Here is a 16,013-nt window from a genome sequence, read left to right on the forward strand (position 1 = left end):
AATTTCCCCAAGGAGATTAATAAATTATCATCTTATCGTATCTTATCTTATGATTTGTGTGTTTTATTCCAGGCTTCAATGAAAACAAAGATGACCATAACCAACGAGAATGACAAGGGATGCAAACGTCCAGAGCCAGTTATTGGTAATAAATGGGTCTGAGTGGTTGTGCTCTTGTGATTGGTCCATAGACTGTAAAAGATTAGCAAGGCCTATGGGTATTGTAGTAGTTACCATGGAAATGAGTAGATTGCGATACAAAACACATTTTCTCAAATATTAACCCTTTCACAACCACACTACATAAGGTTACCCGTCTGTAGTGTGGTAGTGAAAGGTTAACCTTCTGTAGTGTGGTAGTGAAAGGTTAACCTTCTGTAGTGTGGTAGTGAAAGGTTAACCTTCTGTAGTGTGGTAGTGAAAGGTTAACTGGCTAAGCGTCCCGCTCTTAAGCCATACCGAGATATACCTCATCTCATGTACCTATTGTACTCCATCAACGAATAAAAAACAAAATACACCCACCACCTGCCAGGCCCGCCCCTTTAGTGGCGTACTATAAAGTACTAGGCGTGGTCACCACTCACTCTTCCTCGGAAAAAATCGTTTCCAGGAAAAGATTCCCCAAGGGAACTCAGGGCACGCTAAGAGCGGGACGCTTAGCCAGTACTCATATAACTAGGTTATATACATAACCTGTCGTTATATATCGTACTTGCATCGCGTCCCGCTCTTAAGCCATACCGAGATATGGGGTAGAGCGGACGCGAGGCCTGACAGATGCACCCCCTGAGGACCCGTAAGCCCACATCAAGGGGGAAGGGGAGTCCCGTCACCCCATCCTTCCTAATGAAGAGGGGGCGCAGTCAACTCCACCCGAGTGCGAACAAGAGGGAATTAGAACCCCTTGAACACACAGCACAGGCGGAACCACGTGTGACCTAACACACTGTGGCCCATACCCACACACTCCTGCTACCCTACCAAAGGACGGGAAGCAGGAGAGGCCACAGACCTCAGAACCGCCTGGGAGACAGAACCCCCGGTCATGTCCATGAGGTAAAACCTTACGAAGGGACCCGGGGAGGACCATGAAGCTGCAGCACAGATGTCCTCCACCGAGGTCCCACCCAGCAGAGCGGCAGAGGCCGCCACCCCACGAGTGGAGTGCGCCCTGACGCCCCCAGGGGGAGCCAGCCTGGCCAATGTGTAGCAGAGGGCAGTGCCCTCGCACAATCAATGGGACAGGCGCTGTTTCGATAGTGCCTTACCGGCACGAAAACCACCGTAACAGACAAAAAGCTGAATAGTAGCCCTGAGGCCCGAGTACGGCTGAGGTAAATCCCCAAAGCACGGACCGGACATGACAGGTGAAGGCCCGCCTCCAACTCACTAGCGTGAGGAGGCGGATGAAACGCCTGAACCACAATATCCCTGGAGCGGAAGGAACTCCGGATATTTTTAGGCACGAAGGCAGGATTAGGCCGCAGAGTGGCACCGCAATCGGAACGAAAAGACATGCACTCTGGTCATACCGAGAGAGCACAAAGCTCACCCACGCGTTTAGCGGAGGTGACGGCCAGCAAGAACGCGGTCTTGAACGACAGCTGTCCCAACGGCGCCTGCTCAAGAGGCTCAAACGGGGCCAAGGACAACCGACCGAGGACCAATTGAAGATCCCAATTCGGAGCCAAAGAGCGTTTTACCGGCTTAACGCGTCGAGCGCCAAGCAGGAACCGCTTCACAAGAGGGTGGCTGAACAAAACATCACCCTCAAATCCCACATGATAAGAGGATATAGCTGCTGCATATACCCTCACCGTCGAAGCCGACAGTCTATCAAGGAGAGACTGGAGGTAGACAAGGACAGCATCCAGGGGGCAGGACACCGGGTCCCTGCCCCCCGCCTTACACCACTCTTGGAACATACGCCATCTGCCCGCGTAAAGCGCGACAGTGGAGGGAGCATGCGCATTCCGGATGGTATCAACCACAGAAGGGTCCATCCGCTCCAGATTTACCCTCTCACCAGCCACACCATCAGACGTTGGCCAAACACCGGGTACTGAAACAGCGACCCGTGTGCTTGAGAGAGGGCCGTCGCCGACAAAGGAATAAGCCATGGCGGAGTTACCAGTAGCTGGATCAGGACCGGGAACCACACTGCCGTGCCCTGGTCCAGCGCGACCAGGATCACCGTCCTGCGCTCCCTCCGTATCCGCTCCAACAGCTGACTCAACAGCTGTAGAGGAGGAAAGGCGTACAGAAGGCCGGGCGGCCATGGAAACATCGAGAAGGCATCCACCCCCAAGGGGGGATGATCTGCCCGACTGACCGAGAACCACAAGGGGCACTTGTGAGAGCGTCGGCTCGCAAACAGATCCACTGAGCGATCCCAGATCTGTCTGACTATATCGTGGCGCAGTTCCCACTCGTCGCAACGAGGACTGCCCTGAGACATCATATCCGCGCCCACATTCTCCACACCAGGGATGTGGAGCGCCCTCAGACTGCGCAGCCTGCGAGATGCCCATAGCCAGAGTTCGACCGCCGCCCGGTGCAGGCGGATGGATCGAGTCCCACCCTGCCTGTTGATATACGCCGCTGCCGTCATACTGTCCGTTCTGACCAGAACGTGCTCGCCTACCACCAGGTGGACGAACCGTTTGAGGACCAGGAGGACCGCCCTCAATTCCAACACATTGATGTGCAGGGTAGACGGGGCAGCATGGACCGTCCAGCTGCCCCCCACTGCGTTGGTCCGACACCTCCCTCCCCAACCCGTGAGAGAAGCGTCGGTGAAAACCGTGACGTGTGAGCGCCTGCTGCCCATGGGGACCCCAATGGTGAGGATACCAGGCCTCCTCCAATGGGCGAGATCTCTCCATATCGACAAAGGAACCGTCAACCGTTTCCATTTGTCCCTCACCGAGTCTATTCCCATACTGAAGAACCACCTCTGTATCCTCCTCATGAAGAGGAAGCCAAGAGGAACCACCGTGTGAGCAGATGCCATCATACCGAGCAGGCGCATCACTTGCAGCGCCGTGACCGTCCCTCCCAAACGGAAAACAAGCGCGTGTAGGATAGACACCCTCTGTTGCTCCGAGAGGGTTACAATCATGGGCCTCGACCTCAACGTCAAGCCCAAGTACTCCACCTGTTGACTGGGAAGAGGCGTACTCTTCTTCCAGTTCACAGCAAAACCCAGCCTGGTGAGGAATTCCACCACCACCCTGGTATGAGACCTGGCAACCTCATCCGACCGAATGTCGTCGAGATATAATAGAACCCGTATTCCCCACGACGTAGAGGCTCCAGCGCAGTCGCTACGCACCTGGTGAATGTGCGGGGAGCCAGAGAATAGCCGAACGGCAACCTCTGGTACTCGTATGCTACGCCCTGAAACAGGAACCGTAGGAACTTCCTGTGAGGAGGGAAAATCGGGATGTGAAAATACGCATCATTCAGGTCTATGGAGGTGAACCAGTCTCCCCTTCTGACAGCAAGCAGCAGGAGTTTGACGGTCAACATTCTGAATGGTCTCGCCACAATCAGACGATTGAACGCGGACAGATCCAGTATAGGTCTGACCCCTCCCGTTTTTTTGGGCACCAGAAAATAATGGGAGTTGACGCCTGACATCGCGTCCTCTCTCGGGACCACGACTATAGCCTGCTTCGCCAACAGAGATCGAATCTCGTCGGCCAGGGCTGTCATTGCTTCTGACCCTGACAATAGGGTCTGCACCAAACCTGAAAACGGAGGGTGGGGTTGTGCGAACTGCAAAACAAGCCCCTCCCTCAACGTTCTCTCTATCCACCCCTCCAAACGGCATTCTTGTCGCCATATGTGATAATAATCCCACAGCGCACCCGTGGTCAACTGACGCTGGGCCGCAAGGAACAGTAGATAGGTGGCCCGGTCCCTCCCGCTGTGCGACGCACTCAAGGGGGGACCCCGACAGAAAGGGCCGGTTTGATACGGGAGAAGCTGCCATCAAACTGGTTGACACACACTCCCCCCCTGAACACCCCTCTAGCGCATGCTGAGGAGTTGTTCTACAGCTAGACATGCAAGGCGTGAGGACCCCATGGGCTCCTACACGCCGTAGCCCTGCAGTGATATTGCTATCACCCAAATCACGCTCGCCTCTTCTTTGCAGACCACTGCCGCTCTCACGGGAGTGGGAGGCATCAGCGTGATACCCCGCCTGGCGAAGGCGAGGCTGGGGTAACCCTTGCTGAGCATTCAACCGAAGAGGCCTCGAGTCCCCCTGCTGACCACTGTAAATAGTGGCAGCCATAACACCAGGCTCACCCATCACACAACGTGTGGTGCAGGAGCCACACGACAGCACAACATTCTCACGGACAGACCCAGGCTCAGCCATCAACTGGGTGTCAGCCCCTGTCCCCATGAGAAGCGAAAAGTGGGGCCGCATGCGCTTCAAAGAAGGTTCGCGGCCCGCAACCAAAGGAAAACGATCAGAGCCCCGCTTCCGTGGGTAACGGAGAGAGGAGTGAACGGGGAGCGGGCTGCTTGCGGCAGAATGACGACGGCTTGTATTTCCCAAGCCGAGTACACCCAAAATGGCCGATCCCTTGGCCGCCAAGGCTGTCGGCCTTGTGGACCCCTGTTGACTCTCCGCCCAGGGTACCACTGGCGGGGGAAACATGGCCGCCTGTAGAGGGCCTCGCCACAGTCGCTGACGAGGCCGTGCTCCAACCTCTGGCTGCATAGCGTGAGGCGGTGTGGGACCCAGATCAACAACCGCCTGCGCCTCCGCAGAACGACCAAAAAGTCCTTCTGTGGAAAAAGGAGCCGTGAGGAGAGAAAATCTATCTTCTTCCCCAAGAGGAGATTGCTCCAACCAGATATGCCTATTAACAAACGTTGATAGCATCCTAATCCTCCCCGCAGTTATAGCTTGCGACTGAGTCAAGATCTCTATAACACCACAAACATGCAAAATGTTTTCAGTGTCGGCTGGTCCCGTAGCCCCACTACCCGACGCTAATGTGGACAGGAAAATAGTCAGCTGAGCCATAACACTGGCCGCCGCTAAATACCATCCTGCAGCAGTATAGCTCTCATCCGTCCATACTGCCACCCTCAGAGCCGATTCGCTCTCAAGCATCGGCCGGGTGGGACATCGTTCATCCCCGCCGGGGCACAGGATCAAAGCTACCTGGCTACTTAGCCACGGTACACCCGGCCTGCACCCTGTTGTCAACCCATTTACCCGTAAAAAGGGTAAATAGGACTCAGCAAAACCCCCCACATTAGCTACCGACTGACCTTCATTTCTAAACTTTTATTTGTATATGTATGTGGGGACGAGTAGGGATGGATATTGGATGTACTGTATACTATGGATGGATGGATAGGTTTACTAGTCCAGGATCAGTAACATCTATACTGGTACTCATCCTTTTTTCTATGTGTTTTTGTTTTTGTATGGGTGCCTTTTTTTTTTTTTTTTGTCAATATTTACAATATACAGTACGTATGTACATTTGTGTGTGTATTTACGTATGTACAGGTATGTATGCATACATGTATGTGTGACTATGTATATGTGTGTGCACTCTAAATGTAGAGTGATTTATTGACACAATAAAGTATAAAAAAAGGACCACAATGGAAATAAGTCTTGACTTTTTTTGTGTTTCATCCTTGATGTTTCCTGGAATATTGATTTTTTTTAAATGTCAAATCAAATCAAATCAGTGTCAACATAGATGTGGCGTCTACTGTCCCATGCTTGTTTATTTACTGCATGAAAAATGGTTAGGGAAAGTAATCATTATATCGGACACAGGAGCCTTCAATAATGTTGAATGGTGAATGGTGATCCAATTTGTGAATAAATGTGTTCTCTGATGTAACAATATCTTTGTTGGCCGACGGCTCCACTTGACCCCGCCCACTCGGGTCACGACCTCTTCACCCTGCTTCCCCACGGCAAGACAGTGTAAACCTGCCACAGACTCGGTGTCTTCCCCTCAGCAGCTCGCCTAGTAAATGAGTCAGGTGTCCCCCTGCTCCACCCCCCCCCCCCCTATGGCGAGCTGCTGGGGCTGGAATTTTAAACTTTATTTTGCATTGCCATCATGTCCTTAGCCATGCACTTTATTGTCTTGTCGTTGTCTCACTGTTTTGTCCTGGTTTGCTAAAAATGTATGCACTGTACTGTATATGCCGTATCACGTTCCCATGTGTTTTGTAAACATAATGGCGATTAAAGTGATCTGAATCGGAGTCTGACAATCGAACACAAACCACGCCTGCTACCACGCATAATAGGGAGGTGTAGTCTGACGTCACTGGTTGTTCCACCCGTATAGGGATTTATCATTGGGAAAATGGATTATCGGCTATTGTAACAATTCTGCCGCATGGAAATTGAAAAGCTTAAAATGTTTGCACAAAATGAGTTCCCTTCTATCACTAACATTTTCAACCAAAAATGCTTAAACAATAATGTTAGTGATAGAAGGGAACTCATTTTGTGCAAAAGTGGAAAGTCTTTCAAATTCCATGCGGCAGAATGGTTACAATAGCCGATAATCCATTTTCCCAAAGATAACTCCCTATACGGGTGGAACAACCAGTGACGTCAGACTACACCTCCCTATAGAGGACGCATGGAGTGTTTTTAGTTGTTTTCTTCCAGTATGGCTGCCTGTAACCATTGGTAACCACTTTTTAACCACTCATTTCTTTGCAGTGGAAGAGTAGGTAAAACACTGGAGATGCATGATATTACTATTCTACTGTGACTTGTTTTACATGATCCAGTAATAAGACACCAAGTGTTTTTGTTTATATAAATATCTCTCATATACAGTATCAACACATAGCAATCGTTGTCTCTTCCATTGCCATGTACAAAACAACGGTTGCTATGTTACAGGCAGCCATGCTGGAAGAAAGAGAAGTACACAAACATTTGATGCAGGATCTCTAGTAGCAAGCGTAGCAATGCTGTAACTTATTACGTTAATCGCTGCATCATTTACACAACTTGGTTTCATCCAATAGTCTGTTCTGAAACGGTGTCTAATGAAAGAAGACATTCAGAGACGTCTGGTCACTCATTATTCTCCCGGTCTGCGTGTCAGAGTGATCAGATCTGTTACAGTCACAGCCTGCAGGGCCTCCCTCTCACCTACTACTTCCACGCCCTTGTATGGGCATCTTCCTGTCGCTGTGTCCACATGCTGTGTCAGCCAAGTCCTGTCTGCACACCTGAGACTCGTCAGGTCATCACCAGCTCTGATATGAGCCCTGCGGTTCCTGCCACTCACCGTCCGAGTGTTGCTACCCCTACCTATAGGTACGAGGACGTAGCCTACCTGGCTTCTATGTCTGTTTCCCTGCCTTGCTCTAACATCTGTCTCCCTGTGCCCAGGACCAGCTGCCGCCGGCCTACGCTGTCTCACGAGACACCGCCCGCCTGGACGCTCCTGTAGAGCACGACGAGTGCGCCTGCTCGCACCTTTGTACATTCCTGTAGTCTTTGTAACCTGTCATCATGGTACCTATCGGATTAAACAAACCTAAACCGCTCCGTTCTCGTCTCCCTGTGTTCTGCTTTTGGGTTCAGTTAAACGCTATACCCTAACAAGATCCCACAATGGATGTCAAAGCTATGGCAGGCGTTTGGGGTCAAAAAGAGTCATGTGATTGTGTTTTTCTTGTCTTTTAACACCTTGAATTGAATTATTTTTGACAGCCCTAAATGTCACTGCCACCTATGTGTCTGACTCTGTGCTGATACGACCCTGGCCACACCACGGCGTGACGGAAGCAGACTTTCTGCACCTTTAGACACAATGCCACATCGACACAGTACGCTACTGGCACCAAGAGATCCTACAGGGGGATAATAAGGGTTGTTACAAATGATATAGAAAAAGGCTGAATTCCATATCGTTAGCCTCATACGATAATTGCCTAAGTAATTTTTTTTGCCAAATTGAGATGTCTGCCTAACTGTACTTTCCTCACACTGCTGTGTTGCATTGTGTTTTTGTTCTGTTTCTTATCACTTGAATGGTTCTTGCTTTTTATATTTAATATTTTATTTCTGCTGTATGTAAAGCACTTTGTGAGTTCTCTCTGTGAGAAGTGCTATATAAATAAACTTTACTTACTTACTTACACCCTGGCTTAGTGCCTAATGTCCTCAGCCAATCAGAACGCTTGTTACGTTAAAAAATCCCCATCTGCCTAACTCACTCGTGTGACTTGTGCATTTTAACGTTACGTACACAACGGTGATTGCATGACTTAGGCAAGTATAACAACTGCCTAGTAGTGTATGACATGTATGTATGTAAGAGGAAAAAATGCCTAAGTCACGACATATTTTGTTTAAAAGTCACCTTATTTTCTTTTTATTTTTTTAACTTTTATTTATAGCATTTTCAGCTTTTTCTGACCTTTTGGCCACGCAGGACCGACAGAGGGAGAGAGGGTGAAACGGGAGGGGAAGATATGGGGCATGTGGCCACCGGGTCTGGGAAACGAACCCGGGGCGACCGCTTGGCGACTCAGCGCGCTATGTGGTGTGCTACTGGAGCTATGTGGTGCTACTGGAGCTATGTGGTGTGCTACTGGAGCTATGTGGTGCTACTGGAGCTATGTGGTGCTACTGGAGCTATGTGGTGTGCTACTGGAGCTATGTGGTGCTACTGGAGCTATGTGGTGCTACTGGAGCTATGTGGTGTGCTACTGGAGCTATGTGGTGCTACTGGAGCTATGTGGTGCTACTGGAGCTATGTGGTGCTACTGGAGCTATGTGGTGCTACTGGAGCTATGTGGTGTGCTACTGGAGCTATGTGGTGTGCTACTGGAGCTATGTGGTGTGCTACTGGAGCTATGTGGTGCTACTGGAGCTATGTGGTGTGCTACTGGAGCTATGTGGTGTGCTACTGGAGCTATGTGGTGTGCTACTGGAGCTATGTGGTGTGCTACTGGAGCTATGTGGTGTGCTACTGGAGCTATGTGGTGTGCTACTGGAGCTATGTGGTGCTACTGGAGCTATGTGGTGCTACTGGAGCGCTATGTGGTGTGCTACTGGAGCTATGTGGTGCTACTGGAGCGCTATGTGGTGTGCTACTGGAGCTATGTGGTGCTACTGGAGCTATGTGGTGCTACTGGAGCTATGTGGTGCTACTGGAGCTATGTGGTGCTACTGGAGCTATGTGGTGCTACTGGAGCTATGTGTTGTGCTACTGGAGCTATGTGGTGTGCTACTGGAGCTATGTGGTGCTACTGGAGCTATGTGGTGTGCTACTGGAGCTATGTGGTGTGCTACTGGAGCGCTATGTGGTGTGCTACTGGAGCTATGTGGTGTGCTACTGGAGCGCTATGTGGTGCTACTGGAGCTGTGTGGTGTGCTACTGGAGCTATGTGGTGCTACTGGAGCTATGTGGTGTGCTACTGGAGCTATGTGGTGCTACTGGAGCTATGTGGTGTGCTACTGGAGCTATGTGGTGTGCTACTGGAGCTATGTGGTGTGCTACTGGAGCTATGTGGTGTGCTACTGGAGCTATGTGGTGTGCTACTGGAGCTATGTGGTGCTACTGGAGCTATGTGGTGTGCTACTGGAGCTATGTGGTGTGCTACTGGAGCTATGTGGTGTGCTACTGGAGCTATGTGGTGTGCTACTGGAGCTATGTGGTGTGCTACTGGAGCTATGTGGTGTGCTACTGGAGCTATGTGGTGCTACTGGAGCTATGTGGTGCTACTGGAGCGCTATGTGGTGTGCTACTGGAGCTATGTGGTGCTACTGGAGCGCTATGTGGTGTGCTACTGGAGCTATGTGGTGCTACTGGAGCTATGTGGTGCTACTGGAGCTATGTGGTGCTACTGGAGCTATGTGGTGCTACTGGAGCTATGTGGTGCTACTGGAGCTATGTGGTGTGCTACTGGAGCTATGTGGTGTGCTACTGGAGCTATGTGGTGCTACTGGAGCTATGTGGTGTGCTACTGGAGCTATGTGGTGTGCTACTGGAGCTATGTGGTGTGCTACTGGAGCGCTATGTGGTGTGCTACTGGAGCTATGTGGTGTGCTACTGGAGCGCTATGTGGTGCTACTGGAGCTGTGTGGTGTGCTACTGGAGCTATGTGGTGCTACTGGAGCTATGTGGTGTGCTACTGGAGCTATGTGGTGCTACTGGAGCTATGTGGTGTGCTACTGGAGCTATGTGGTGTGCTACTGGAGCTATGTGGTGTGCTACTGGAGCTATGTGGTGTGCTACTGGAGCTATGTGGTGTGCTACTGGAGCTATGTGGTGTGCTACTGGAGCTATGTGGTGTGCTACTGGAGCTATGTGGTGCTACTGGAGCTATGTGGTGTGCTACTGGAGCTATGTGGTGTGCTACTGGAGCTATGTGGTGTGCTACTGGAGCTATGTGGTGCTACTGGAGCTATGTGGTGCTACTGGAGCTATGTGGTGCTACTGGAGCTATGTGGTGTGCTACTGGAGCTATGTGGTGTGCTACTGGAGCTATGTGGTGCTACTGGAGCGCTATGTGGTGTGCTACTGGAGCTATGTGGTGCTACTGGAGCTATGTGGTGCTACTGGAGCTATGTGGTGTGCTACTGGAGCTATGTGGTGCTACTGGAGCTATGTGGTGCTACTGGAGCTATGTGGTGTGCTACTGGAGCTATGTGGTGCTACTGGAGCTATGTGGTGTGCTACTGGAGCTATGTGGTGCTACTGGAGCTATGTGGTGTGCTACTGGAGCGCTATGTGGTGTGCTACTGGAGCTATGTGGTGTGCTACTGGAGCTATGTGGTGCTACTGGAGCTATGTGGTGTGCTACTGGAGCTATGTGGTGTGCTACTGGAGCTATGTGGTGCTACTGGAGCTATGTGGTGTGCTACTGGAGCTATGTGGTGCTACTGGAGCTATGTGGTGTGCTACTGGAGCTATGTGGTGCTACTGGAGCTATGTGGTGTGCTACTGGAGCTATGTGGTGCTACTGGAGCTATGTGGTGCTACTGGAGCTATGTGGTGTGCTACTGGAGCTATGTGGTGCTACTGGAGCTATGTGGTGCTACTGGAGCTATGTGGTGCTACTGGAGCTATGTGGTGCTACTGGAGCTATGTGGTGCTACTGGAGCTATGTGGTGCTACTGGAGCTATGTGGTGTGCTACTGGAGCTATGTGGTGCTACTGGAGCTATGTGGTGCTACTGGAGCTATGTGGTGTGCTACTGGAGCTATGTGGTGCTACTGGAGCTATGTGGTGTGCTACTGGAGCTATGTGGTGCTACTGGAGCTATGTGGTGCTACTGGAGCTATGTGGTGCTACTGGAGCTATGTGGTGCTACTGGAGCTATGTGGTGCTACTGGAGCTATGTGGTGCTACTGGAGCTATGTGGTGTGCTACTGGAGCTATGTGGTGCTACTGGAGCTATGTGGTGCTACTGGAGCTATGTGGTGCTACTGGAGCTATGTGGTGTGCTACTGGAGCTATGTGGTGCTACTGGAGCTATGTGGTGCTACTGGAGCTATGTGGTGCTACTGGAGCTATGTGGTGCTACTGGAGCGCCCCGTCACCTTATTTTGTTAGGCAATGGTTGTTGTGTTTTTGTATTTTTGCAAACTTTTTGATACAAATTGTGGAACTTATTTTCAAAATATAAATGGAAAACGGGCGGCTGGGTGGCGCTCGTCACCAATGCAAGAGACACCGGTATCGAATCCGGCTGTCAGCGTTGCCTCCGGCTTGGGCCGGCCGTCATACTGACTCAATTGGCAGAGTCAGCGGGAGGAGAGTCGATGGGTGGTAGTCTGGTCGTAGTAAACAGCGACTCCTACAGGTCGGTCAGGGCGCCTGCACAGCAAAGACAGGAAAATGGCGGGGGCAGTGTGAGCCTCCCACACGTTACTCCTCGCCAATGAGAGTCCGCGCTGACAGGTGAAAAGATGTGACTGGCTGCCTCCACATGTATCGGAGGGGACATGTGATGGGCTTCTATCCTCCCTACAACCGGCCAGTGGGGGGCACATGCGAGCAACGATCAGGACAGGGGAGGGAGAATTGGCACGAGAGGTAAATTGGGATGGGAGAAAAATCACAGAAAAAGGAGGAGAAAAAGTAGATAAAAAAATATATATATAAATGAAAAACTTCTCTTCTTTTCCAAAAATCTTGAAAGATTACTTAGGCAATTATCGTATGAGGCTACCGATATGGAACAAAAAAGCATGACCTGGATCAGTGTCCTAGATCGTCTGGAAAAGCTTGAGGCATTTGAGGACAAGGTCCATTCTTGGCCCAAGTTTGTCCTAGCTGCGTGCCTCCAGCCAAAGGATTAACCCTTTCACTGCCACACTACAGAAGGTTAACCCTTTACTATCACACTACCGACGGTTAACCGCAATGAAAGGGTTAACCGTTTGGTAGTGCGGCAGTAAAAGGGTTAACGGAGTAACTGCTACATATCATGACCAATTTATGCCCAGCTGTCTCTTCAAGATTTTATATGCAATTAATTAGGGATGTTCGATATTGGCTTTTTTACCAATATCCAATATACCGATATTGTTCAACTCTTAATTTCCGATACCGATATCAACCGATACCGATATATGCTGGGTCCCCCCCCCCCCCCCCCCCCCAAATGTGTTCTTACTTGCTTGCCTGGGTAAATAAAGGTTAAATAAATGTAAACAAAAAATATATATATAAAATTTAAACCGATACCGATCATTTCCGATATTACATTTTAATGCCAATATCGGCCGATAATATCGGACATCCCTACAATTAACCCAAGCATCCCACACGGTACATTGTGATCCAGGAGCTCATTTAGGAGACGCTCCTCAGTCTATAGACAGCAGAAAAGATTTCCCACCAGTTTCCCTTCGTCTCCCATGGGGAAACAAGTGTTATTATTAAACTTGCTTCGTCTGTGGTTCACCCAGGCTCTCTACCTTGAATGAGGTCTTCTAATGTTGATTTCTCTCTCTCTCTCTGATAAGGCAGGGGATTTTGAATTTAGATGTTTTGAACCCCCCTCCCCCCTTCCCTAGTGGGGGCGTAATGAAATTGCAACATCCTTCTAAGGAACACACCAACTTTTGGGGAAATGTTCTTATTTGCCATCTACCCTGGAGTTAGACCAGCAGATACCCTTTTCTTCTCTGAGCATGCATTAGGCTTAGGGAACAACCGCACCGTTAGCCTAGCTTAGCGTCATTCACTGGAAGTAGGTGTGCCAGTGTAGCCTAGTTCCCAACAGTCACAAAATCCAAATACAACTCCAAAACCTTCCTGTAAACATGTTGTGACCTGTGTATTTACCACGTGGAGAATATTTTTAGGAAATTTTCGTTTTCTAAGCAGATATCTAAAAAAAATTGCCAAACCAGTGCTGCCTGGGCGCAGTGATTTCATCACCTCAAAAGCCCTGTTGTTGTTTTTTAAAACAATGGCAAATAAGCTAATTTCCCAAAAAGTTGGAGTGTTCCTTTAAGAGGGCTTCATCGAAATGGTCCATGAAACAGACCAGTGGTTCATTGACCACATTCACACAGCGGTCATTTTGCTCTCATGTCATGCTCAGGTTGGGGTTTCTTTCCACCCTTACCTGGAACAGGCGGGAAAGAAATCCCAAGCTGAGCATGACATAAGAGCAAAATGGCCGCCGTGTGACTATATGGTCCATGGGGCTGGATCCAGGTAAGCTCCTTGCCCCTTGACCTTTGCCAGTGCACACACACAACAAAATCACACATAAAAGTACAAGTTGTCATAGATTGTTTTTCCAATATACATATATTTCATGATGTTCATCAATATAATAAGACATTGATAGATTTACACTACAATTGTTTTTCAATTATGTTTCCTCTCTGTTACGTTGAATCAACCTTGTTTTTTTGTTTCTAATCCCAAAAATAACAATCAAATAAATCTATCAATAAATAAAAGAAAAAGGAAACCCCAGCAGAAAGTGGAGCACATTGCCCACGATCCTTCGGCCCGGTCCCTCCTGGAAGTCCAAACGACCCGGGGCAATATGAACCTTGACCCCTGACCCAAGAAGAAATTCTAAATCCTAAATCCCCCCCCCCCCCCCCCCCCCCCCAAATAAACAAATTTAAACAAAAACAAAAAAATATATATATATTGTAGATACAACAACAAAGCAATCTTGATGTAAACCTTAGAATCATTCTAAGCATTCTGGACACACAACAAGGGTTAAAAAACGCCCCCTTTTTTTCTTTTTACTTTTCCCCATCAATTCTCATTTTCTTGACCTTTCTTGACTACTCATCAATGTTTACACGCACACAAACAATTCAATGACATCTAGTTATTACTAAATTGATGTAAAAGAAAAAAGAAAAACGTTTTGATTTACAAAAAGAAAATGATAAAAACTCAAGTCAACGTGTACTGAACAGAATATCGTGCGTTTACAGTCGTCCTCCGGGGGCTCCGTGTCTCAATAGGTTCCCTCCTAACGCTGCGTCCGCGCCATATGGGGGCAACGGGGTGGCCGGCTCGGGCCTGGCGTCTCAAGAAGAAGCGTATTGTCACTTCTTTCACTTTCAAGTAACACAATGAAGGATCTTGATATGGAAAACTAAACTTTAGGACATCACCCAAAGTATCTCTGCCGGGTGACAGGCCCAAACCTCCCAACTTGGAATAATATAACAAATATTGATATTTTTAGGATTGCCCGCCCATATGATTCGAACGCAGCATGTGTTGAGATCACGGATGCCCCCTCTCGAGGTCGACATAAAGCAGTATTCTCCGCCACATGATGCTCTCCCCGCCTGCGTCAAAATTAAATATCAAAGATACGACATGGAAAAGTGCCACGGAGTCGTCAAAGTAATGAGCACTTCCCTTCCTTACAGACAAAAAAAGAGAAAAGAAAAAGCCAACGGGAAAAAATAAACGAGAGCACGCAACTTCACATTTGTCATGTATTGAAATGTGCCGAGTGCCCTCTGGAACTACAATAGGGTTCACGGAGACGTCCTACCCCAATCGATAATCAATATTGTTACGTCACTTCGATCCACTGAGATGATTACTCCCGCGGGACGGTTTAAATTACCATATTTGGAACCCTAAAATATATATATATATTTTATATTGCCCAGAAAATCCAATTTTACAGCGTTAGATTCTTGTCCTCGCCTGTATATATATATTACTTTTTTTTGTGATACATTGCTAAAATCTCGACCCTGAGGATGCAAGGACCCCCCACCCCTCAAAACACCTCCATATTACAACACCAAACAATACAGACTTTTATTTTTTTTTCTTGGTTTTTTGTCTAACAGCTATAGTTAAAAGTTTATATGTATTTTCATTTTTTAATTATAGTCGGCGTCACAGAGACACGGGGGGAAAAAAGAGGAGTTGTGCTATTATTAGGTTTTAGGATCAGGTTGAGGCCACAGATTAACCTCTGCAGGCCTGGATACACACGCACACCTGCATGTCGCGGAACGTTGCACTTTCTGAAGCATGTGGTATACTTTTGAATTTTGGTTTCACTTGCATAATGTTATAGAATGGCACGTTTATTCACCATTAACCAGCCGGCGCGCGACCGCGTGCACTACAATCTGTAAGGGTTAGAAGAAGAGGTCACATGATCATGTGATGTTTTGGGCTAAGGCTAAAAAAATGAAAGAAAGAAAAAGAAGAAAAACGTTGCTTTTCAAATAATCTAGGAACAAAAAAATGTGTCCTTCCACTTGTTTTTGATGGCAGTTGGCAGCATAAGCGAGAAAAATTGTGTCTTTGGTAATATTCTGTAAATTAGTTTTGCTCTACTTAAGGGTGGGGCATTCTAAGGCGAGAGAGAGAGAGAGAGAGAGAGAGAGAGAGAGAGAGAGAGAGAGAGAGAGAGAGAGAGAGAGAGAGAGAGAGAGAGAGAGAGAGAGAGAGAGAGAGAGAGAGTTGTCGTTGGGATCCTTGACCTTCTCTAATAAGAGCTGTTTGATG

Source organism: Notolepis coatsorum (assembly GCF_963971535.1).
Source record: "Notolepis coatsorum genome assembly, chromosome: 8".
Taxonomy (NCBI): Eukaryota; Metazoa; Chordata; class Actinopteri; order Aulopiformes; family Paralepididae; genus Notolepis; species Notolepis coatsorum.